This window comes from Excalfactoria chinensis, chromosome 7, assembly GCF_039878825.1.
Source record: "Excalfactoria chinensis isolate bCotChi1 chromosome 7, bCotChi1.hap2, whole genome shotgun sequence".
Taxonomy (NCBI): Eukaryota; Metazoa; Chordata; class Aves; order Galliformes; family Phasianidae; genus Excalfactoria; species Excalfactoria chinensis.
Window position 1 is genome coordinate 15,425,165 of NC_092831.1, and position 9,836 is coordinate 15,435,000.

The following is a 9,836-nucleotide window of genomic DNA, read 5'->3' on the forward strand; positions in this document are numbered from 1 at the left end:
TGCCCTCTTGGGTTCCTCTGGGAGATGCATGCAGAAGTGCTCCTGTCATCCTGATACAATGAAGATTTATATTAGATACCTGCAAGTCTCCTCTAAACTATTTCTGGGCACTCTATTTAGAAAGCTGGGAGGAAATTCTGGACATACCCAGTAGTCAGTACTTGTGGAATTTCTCATGTGGAAGGTCCTGATACCATGGGAAACCTCCTGCTAACCATGGTGACAAACAGATCACCAGCTGGGATCCTTTCTTGCAAAGCCCAAAAAAAAAGCTGGACTTGGGCTTCCAGCAGGGATCTTCCTGGGAATGAGGCAAGCTCCACTGGTCACAGGCATGGGAGGCTTCTGTTTTGAAGATCAAGAAAAAAATCATTGAAGAAAACAGCTAGAATTAGGCAGGGGGATGTTTTCTCCTCCCAAATGAGGACTAATGTGCCATTCTCACCCCTGTGATGGCTGCCATTTTATCTAGGTGCTGAAAGAAGTTTTAGAATTGTCTAGCTATGAATTACTAACATATAGATTCCCTAAATCAATGCATACTAGTGCAATTCTTGTTTTATAGTGTATATGTATAGTGGAATGATACAAAGATGGTAACAAACATGGTAACAGATATTCAAAAGGTTATTTATGAGGAAAAACTCACTGATGTGGATGCCTTCACTGGAAGCTGCTGAGGCAATTTCCACCAGGGAGCAATCTCCAAGAGATGCTGCCTTAGTGGTGGTCAGCCCTTAAATGAGGTCTAGAGGAGGTGGAGTCAAGCTCCAACCCTTCTGGGAACACAGCTAAATTACTCTCACCTGTGCTCCCACAACAACACTTGCCTCAGCTGATTAATCAGAGGTTCAGACTGTGATTACCAATTCCCCATTCAGCATAAAATTCATGGCTAGCAACTACAGAGGTACCAATGGATAAGTTAACTCAGTAATCCAGCATGCCCTCCTAGACTATAAATTATCTACGTAAAGGCATCACACACCAAAAAAAATCCCAAAGATTTCTAACAAATTCTGTGAGATTTTTCTATGAATTTATCTGATCATCATTGACTTTTCTGTATTTTTGGCCTCTCTAACATTCCATAGTAGTGAGTCGTGATACCAACTCTTTTATGAAAAAGTAATGATCTGTACTTTGTTTGCTTTATACCTGAGCCCTAACAATATTCTTTGGTGTACCCCGATTCCTGTGCTGTGAACAAACCCCCATGTATGCCTTTCCTGGAAAACTTTACTAAGTTCCTCATGATGAAATAGGTTTGAAACATTTGAAATTAATTATGAAATTTTTTCAGAATTCTTTTGATTTTTCAGCGCTGTCTTCAAATCTTTGAACTCAGAACTGAACATTTTTATATTTCCTGTGTTTTAATTTCCCAGTTTTGTCAGAAAGGGACATGCAAATAGTGCAGACAGAATTCCTGTCACACAGTAATTCAGCCTGGGATTAAGTTATAGAATTTTGTTATCAACGCTTCAACTCTGATAGCAAATTCTCTATATAAGCATGCATATATGTAAATAAACTGTATAGCTCATAGTATTACATCTACATTCATGGTACGATTGCAGCTATGCAGCTTCAATCGATTAATGCCAAAATCTCTTCACAATGTGAATTCCACGCATATTTCAGATTTATGGGAGAAAATAGCAATTTAAATAACCATAAATTTCAGACAAACTGCCACAGGATACAAGGATCTGATAACCACCAAAGCTATAGTGAAAGAAGGCAACATTTTTCTGTTCTCTTCACCCAAACAATTGCAAAGATGTTTTACTAAACCAATACATAAAGATGTACATAATTGCAACAACACATTCCCAAATCTATGCATGGTCATGTCAAAAGGTTAGCATGATTTTCACAAATGTGTCTCATCCATTTATGGAACTGGGACACAAACCACTGTATTTTCATTATGAGATTGTCCGAAATAAAACTGCAAATTAAGTACCTTCAAAACTGCTCAGTCAGGTAGTATAAAGGTGCTATGCTTGCAAAGGTTTCTAGATAGGCATTTTAATTGCATTAAGTTGTGACTAAGAAATGAGGTTGGTCCTGAAGTGAATATATTATGTAAATGCTAAGCATTTGAATGGAAAATTATTATTTTAAAAATTAAAGAAATAAAGAAACCTTTTAACTTGCATCTAGAAACAATCCCTTTCTTGACTATGTAATATAAGATTAATTTAAAAATGTAAAAATAACAGAAACACATGGGAAATAAATTAAAAAGTGTAAGGAACAATTTAACACCCTCTAGAAGATGATACCAGGCCATACACTGAAGATAAGTATGTGAAGAGATACTGTTTTAACAAAGATGAACATAAACATATGCTGATATATTTCCTGGAACAAGGTCTGGAGGCCCTAGCACTTATCTGCTTGCAATTATGATTTACTTTAAGTAATTTCTGAATAAAATTTGTCAGAATGTTTCAAGGAAATCCACACACACATGCACAAAAAGAAGAAACGTCCGTTCTCATGAATGGGCAAAAAAAAGTAATTAATAGCAGTATCAGGCTCAAAGTGTAATTTAATGGACAGTAATTAGTTTCTATTGAAATGCATTTTTTAATAAAAGCTGTAATAGTTGTTTGTTGAAAGAGAGATACTTTATGCTCCGTATCTGAAATCCATTTCCTGCCAACGTCTTTTCCCTCTCTAACACTGGGGGAAATGTTCTGTGAAACATCTCTCTCTTTAAACCTTGATAAAACTCTGGACTACATCAAATGTAATAAGTTTTAGACAAATGACTGTCATCTTCTTGAGCTGGAGAGCTAGAAGAAAGCACAGCAAGTGTGCTTATTTGCATTAACCACATGCATCCATGCGGTGTGTGTGAGGAACTCTAATATGGCTGTTTTACAGCCCCTGGACAGATATTTTCTTCTTTGTCATGTTAAGAGGCTATAAACCTCAGAGATGTCTGTCTTACACAACTTAACTCATTCTACTTGTAATTCAAATGGATCCTTTGACTTAGTAACTTCTTCAAGATGCTCTTTTCAAAGGACACAGGGAAAAATCCTTTGCCTGATTATTAATAATGTAGTTCATATGGAGAAAGTCTAAGAGTAAGAAGGGAAACATTTCTTTCAGCCTGTAGAGACAGGACTTAGTTGTGCAGTTAGTTTCTTCTTCTTAAGTGTTCCAGCCATTGAATAAAGAAATAATTTGAAAAGGAAATAGCATCTACAGTATTTGAACTTGCCTTTCACATAAAGTGTTTTAATGTTTTTAGTGTATCTTCGACAACTGAAGCAGACTTCAGCAAATACTGGTAAGAGTTCACTTTGTAATAGAAAAGTAGTCACTCACTGTGATCACTGTGTCTTTTTAGTATGCAGCCCAGAGGATTCAGAAAAAGATTACATTTACAATAATTAACATATATGTAAATGGAGATCATGGCTATGAATGATAAATTTTCATAGCAATTTAAACCTTGTTCAAATTAATCAACCATACAGACACTTGATTAATGAAAGGCAGCGTCACTTTAAAATGCAACATGTTAATATATATTACTGTTATCGCTGATCAAAGAATCTTTAAACATAAACCAATTAAAACAAAGTTCAATCTACATTTTTTACTGGTTTAATTCATGTAGAATTATAAAAGTATTATAAAAATTTACGTATTTTATTTTCCTTCATATCTATTTACTAAATTGACTGTAGTACAGAATCACACAAGTAATTCTGCTACTTCATTAATATGATTGGATCTGAAAACTACCAGATTAGTTTTTCAAGCTAAACATATACATAATGGCTGATTGCAAAGTGGCAAAATGCATCCAATTTCATACTACATTTGTAAAACCAGCAACTCACATCTTATCTCTCCTATTTTCAATTCCATTGTCAGCAGACCAGTTGCACACCAGATCTGCATGACTGGGAGCAAGTAAGTTGTTTAGGAAGACTGCCTCTGTGCACCTTCCCAACACCACCTATCTTCTAAGAACAGCAAGGCTGGGGAGTTTGATGGCAATGCTAGATTCCTACAGAGGCCATCCTATGTACCCACAAAGGTTTTGTCTAATTTCAGGTTGTTTTTATAACTAAGGCATTCATGTCATAAAACTGCACTTCAATTCACGGGAACATTTTCTGTATATTCCAAAGGTAATGCCTCCTGTTTTATTGTGTAGGGCCACAATATGAGAAGCAGAATTTGGTGGCAGTAAAGGCTGAGCCTTCCCACCAATATTCCGTTACATGTTGCTGCGTGACAGATGACAGCAGAGGGGTAGTCTGACAAAATGGCACCTGACTTGGAAGTGCAGATGAAGGAGTCACCAAATTCCTCCATGAGGAAAAAAACTGAACACACTGACATTTATTGACCTAAAAGTGGATGTGAGCACAGTGAGGAGATGAGGGGTGCATTTCAGCAAAGGTGATAGCAACATAAACTACATGCTGTGTTCAGGGTGGCCATGCACAACCGTCACACCACAATTACTTTTGGAGGCATTACTTTTGGAGCAGCCTACGCATTTTTCATAAATTTATCTATATTAACATAGATTATTTATTTATTGCAAAGAGACCTTTTAACTTCCAAGCTGAACAGAGTTCTTTGCTTTACCCTCTGAGCATGAAAATATGTATCATGTTTCTGAACTAAAGCCTTAACGAAGACTATGCTATGGCATGAGAAGAGAATATATGCTCAGGAGGGCGGGCAGCTGAAGTGGTTAGTTGGTCAATGCTTTTTTTATTCAAAGGCTACACAGTATGTGTCTTTAACACACATTAGCAATTTGTATCTCCAAAAATCTGAGCTTATATACAGTAGCATTATTAAGTGAGTGAAAAGTAGTAAAATCAAAATAAAATCTCTAATTTTACTAAAGAAGCAGACACAACTTACTGCTGAATTTGGAAAGTGGAACCAGTCACATTTATATATATACTTATATATATACTTATATATATATATACACATTATATATTATATAATATTATATATTATATATTATCATATATTATATGATAATATTATATATATATTATATAAATACAATGTATATATTATATATATAATATATATTATATTATATATATTATATTATATAATATTATATATTATATATACACATTTATATATACATACATACATATATATATATAAGTATCTGTCTTTGTGGAAGCAAGGACACATGCCCAATACTCTGATTCTGATATTAGGAGTTCAGCATTTCACTAAATCTGATTGTTAAATATAGGGACTATAATCAATAATTTACCTGTTCAGTCATTCTGTAGCAAATAAAATGTCTGCTGCTAAATACAACCCTTAGGAGAAGAAATACTTGTTTATGTTTCCCAGGCACAGCCAAAAACACTACTGCATTCCTGCAGACAAGTCTGTAGAGATGCAGCCCACAGTAGTGATTGTGACAATTTTCAGCGTGCAGAGTCTCATGGGAGGCTGCACTTATCTTACCAATTTATATCTTGCCCGAAATCTGTCCACAAATCCACCAGTCTGTTGTAGCACTTCAAACCAGCGAAGAACTTCAGAGCAGTTGTGTTAAAGAATCCTCAGTAAAGACCAAAACTGCTTTGACAACCTCCCAGAATTACACAAGTAGCTAATGGCTTTGGCAAGCTGCAGACCAAATCACATCTTCTTACTCAATACAAACAAAAAGTGGACATAAGCATAAATGCTTCTGTTACACATATGGGATACAGAAGCTTTGCTGCCTTCAAGTTTTATGTGACTGGAGGAAAAAAAAAATAAAAATCACCATGTTAATACATGCCTTGCAATAAGTATCATTTGTATATTCATATTTTTCATACATTTTTAGCTTAACCATTTTTGTGTATATATATACATATATATATATATATATTTTTTAAAACAATGCAGTATTCTACACATCCCAGTATTTGACATGTTGGAGGAAAGTTTATAAACACATTGCGCTGCTGAGCCATAGAATCGGAGGAGACCGAGACCGAACTCACAACTGTTTCAACAAACTTCTGTTCAATTACATATTCTTCTGAAAGTGCTGCAGAAGGTCTAGTTGAGAACAGCTAGGCTTTGGAAAAGCTCCAGAGATGCTTCTCCTCACTTCTTGACAGAGGGTGAAAAGTAAAGATGTTTATGGACACCTGTTCTAGAATTCCTTTAAATGAATATTTAAGAAAGATGATGATATCCTACACATTTTATAATTGCCTTTGATTTTTCACTCCTAGTTATAGGTTGACCTTTTCCTCCCCCAACCTCTTCTTTCTCAGTGTAGTTGTTAAAGACAGACCACCTAGAGCTCTTTCACTGCAGTTATATAAAAACCATTTGATTTGGAAAGGAAGAGAGTGCTTGGCTGTCAGCTGAGTTGGGTTGTCTTACATGTTACTTTTCAGGTAGAATATTTGTTTTCTTGCATTCTATGAGGGATTTTGTACAGTTTCCCAACAAGAAGTGCAAAACAGGTTGTTGAAGGGGGAGTAGAAAATCTTTGTTAGGGGGCAGTGGGACAGGAAGTAGAGGGAGTTGAGTTTTTATTTTCCTTTTCACAGTACGAAACCACTCAGCTCTTAAGGCATAGATGTGTTTGTCTGTTGACTTGTATTTTTAAATGTGCTTTACCAGCAAGCAGAAAAGAACAAGAGTTATAGCAGTAACTTAACAATCAAGGATTTATTATATCTGTACATACATAGAGGTAAAGACATATTCTACCAGTTTGCAACTTGTTCATTAATTACAGAGCAGTAGTTTTTGGTAACTGGAAAAAAGCAGCTATAACTTGGTATCAATCTTCTTTTGATGGAAACCAATAGTGTCTATGGACTATTTTGACACTTGACTGCCTGTCACCTAACATTATTGTATTGGTATCCAAGTCTTACTAACCCCTGCCATAGCTGTAACCACTTTTAATGAAGGAGATTTTGAAACAGAAATATTGACAACTCATACAAGTCTTGCCTAAACTATGAAATGATGGCATTGACAACATTCTGACTGAGTGCTACAGAAGTGTTAGAAACATACATTTTTAATGCCTCTTTAGGAATAAAATGCAGGCTCCAAAAATTGTTCTCGACAAAATTGGGAATATGTGTTGATATCTCAGGATCATTTTTCAGTAAATATAGAAAACTAAGGTCATTGGTCAAGCAGATACTTTTCCCCTATGCACCCACATTTCAAAGCTGGCCAGAGATTTCTTAGCCCTGGTTTTTCATTCCTTTTCTTAAGCTGAGTAACACTTGAAACTCAGTCCTTCTCATTGTAGGTCAGTATGTGAATGCCAAAAAGTTGGACATGTTTCCCCATGGTTTTGTATTGGAATTGAATACTGATAGTTTTTATTGCACTTACATTTATCAATTCCGTGAACATTTGGCAATGTTAACCTCCAGGTGTTGAGCTCTGATCTGTGAGGACCCAAACTCATTGTCCCTGTATTGAAGTCCAATTTTTACAATAAATTTTAAAGAATATTTTAAGAATATTTTTGTTAGATTTCCAGGTAAAAACTACATGAGTAAAAAAAATAAAAAAAAAAATTAATAGATGTAATGCTTGCTACTTGCAAGTCAAAACTGTAAATATACTGGTCACTGGATTCTGCCAGAAGGAAAACTGATTCTATTTTCAACTATCTACACAAAGGAATATTTTAGGTATGTGAGATAGAAACCTTTCACAGGAAACAAATGTTGCTGGGGAAAACATTCATTTTTCTGAGTATCTAACAGATAGCAGAATTTCCAGTGTCAAAGTCATAAAAGTCAGCTACATTTAAGATTAAAAAAGTAACATTTAAAACTTCATTAGGTGTAAAGAATCAGATTTTACTGTATGTTATTTATCGTTCAAAGCACCTCTTAAGACCCCTCACATTCCCATGCAATTTTTCCTCTTGGAAAATTTTTGAAAGCGCCATAATTTCACTCTCTCTTTATTTTATTGATCTACTGCATTGCTGGGATAATTTTATTTAGTCACTTAAGATCCCAATATGCCCCTGGTTACCTATTTATTACAGTTGTCTTGAAGGCAGAAAAGCAGTATGTGTATATACATACACATATATATACACACGTGTGTATAAATAAATATGTACACACACATATATACTCACATTCTGCTTTTCTGCCTTCAAGACATATATATATGCCTTCAAGATACAGCAAGGGACACTGATATATACATATATATACATACATATCCACACACACACGTATATATATGTATATATCAGTGTCCCTAGCTGTATGGTACTGTGGGAAAATACAGGATGATTTTTTTCCTTAGTGCTATCTCCTAGGAACTCCAGCCAAGCACAGCCACAGGCAGAGGAGCCTGGCCACTGAGGATCCCATGAAACAGAAGCAGACCTACTGACGCACTGAGCCACCATAAATAAATAAAAAATAAAAAAATTCCACTGAGTTTGTTAGCTTGCTTATTTTATGATAAATAAATCATCTCATCTCATTACACTCAAATGATGATCTTGTTGAAAAAGTTATGAGCTATTATTTGGAAGTGTCTATGCTCAACAGCCCCTTTCACCACTCCATCTCCAGGCCAACTGTTTTCCTTAATCCAGCCAAATCAGGATGCCTTCTGATACTAAGTCACAGTTCCACCCAACAGATATAAAACAGTTAAATTCACAGAATAAATTGAAAAATAAAATACATACAAGCGGGAAGGGTAAAACCCAAGATTCTCATCTGCATAGCCTATATCGATTTTTCTCCATGGTTGCAACATCCCTGAGAGAATGTACCATGTTTTCCCATTTGCAGCAAGAAGCTCCAACCACCGAGGTGCTTTCATCACTGCATTTGTTAGAGGAACTGCAAAATGTCAGAAATAGTGAGAAAGTTTTTTTGGTTTGTTTTGCTTTTTTCAATTTTTTTTTTTTTTTTTTTTTTTTTTTTGAGGAAGAAAGGTGAACAAATAAATAAATAAAGCAGCCCAGACAAATCTTTAGTTATTCTTATGATGTATAAGATGGTCTAGTTTGAACTCATATCTCAATAGATTACAATCCACACCGTCTTGCATTTGGCAAAAGTGCCAATTCTTCAGAGCTACAAAGAACAATATATACTTAAGTCCATTCTCACCTCAATCAGTCTGTGCCTGTGCATTCTGTGGGGGATTTAGAGGATGCACAGGTCATTGTATCAGAGAACTGAAGAGACATATTACAGTACATTATGCTGGGCTTCACCTGGACTGGACATACATGAAAGAGAATTCAGCTGCCACAGTTCCCTTTGTATCTCTGTTTTTCAAAATCTGAAAACAAGCCAAAAAGGAGAAAAAGAACTCAACTTTTTAAAACCCATAAAAAGTAGAGAACAGAGATGTAATGGCAGATTGAAGGTAAACCATGTTATTGTCAAATTATTGCACGTGTGGACACTTAAATTTGGTGTTATAAGCAAGATATTTACACATTCATTGAGAATTTTTTGACCATGTTAATTGCATTACAGGTATTTAATGAAATGGCTTGCTAAATTGTTAGAAGAAGAGATAATACTCATAAAAAGAAGAGAATGTGGCACATGGCAAGGCTTCAAGTAAAAAGATTACTCATAGATATTTTATATTGAATTTGTATAAATGATTCAAATGTATGTAAAATACAAATTAAAAAATTATCCTGTAACAAAGAAAAAATTATAGAGTACGATTTGTTGCCCATTCAGGTTTGCGTTTCAACACAACAGCCCCCTTCAGTTTTGTGCGGAACTGAATTTGAATTTAGAAACCATATCTTCATGCAATAATGTTGTAAACTA

At 35.1% G+C, this 9,836-nt stretch overlaps 1 long non-coding RNA gene across 2 annotated transcripts in view; it reads right to left on the bottom strand.

The window, feature by feature from the left end:
- Window positions 1-268: 268 nt before the first annotated feature.
- LOC140255122 (uncharacterized) overlaps window positions 269-9,836 on the bottom strand; it is a 10,601-nt gene continuing 1,033 nt past the window's right edge. Inside the window, exons 2-4 of one of the 2 annotated variants that reach the window (XR_011904393.1) lie at window positions 9,153-9,327; window positions 5,491-5,770; window positions 269-345 (exon numbers count right to left, since the gene is read on the bottom strand). This is a non-coding gene — a long non-coding RNA (uncharacterized lncRNA). Of the gene's footprint in view, window positions 346-5,490; window positions 5,771-8,732; window positions 8,880-9,152; window positions 9,328-9,836 lie in introns of those variants that run through there. The other variant, XR_011904394.1, reaches the window with a different exon arrangement.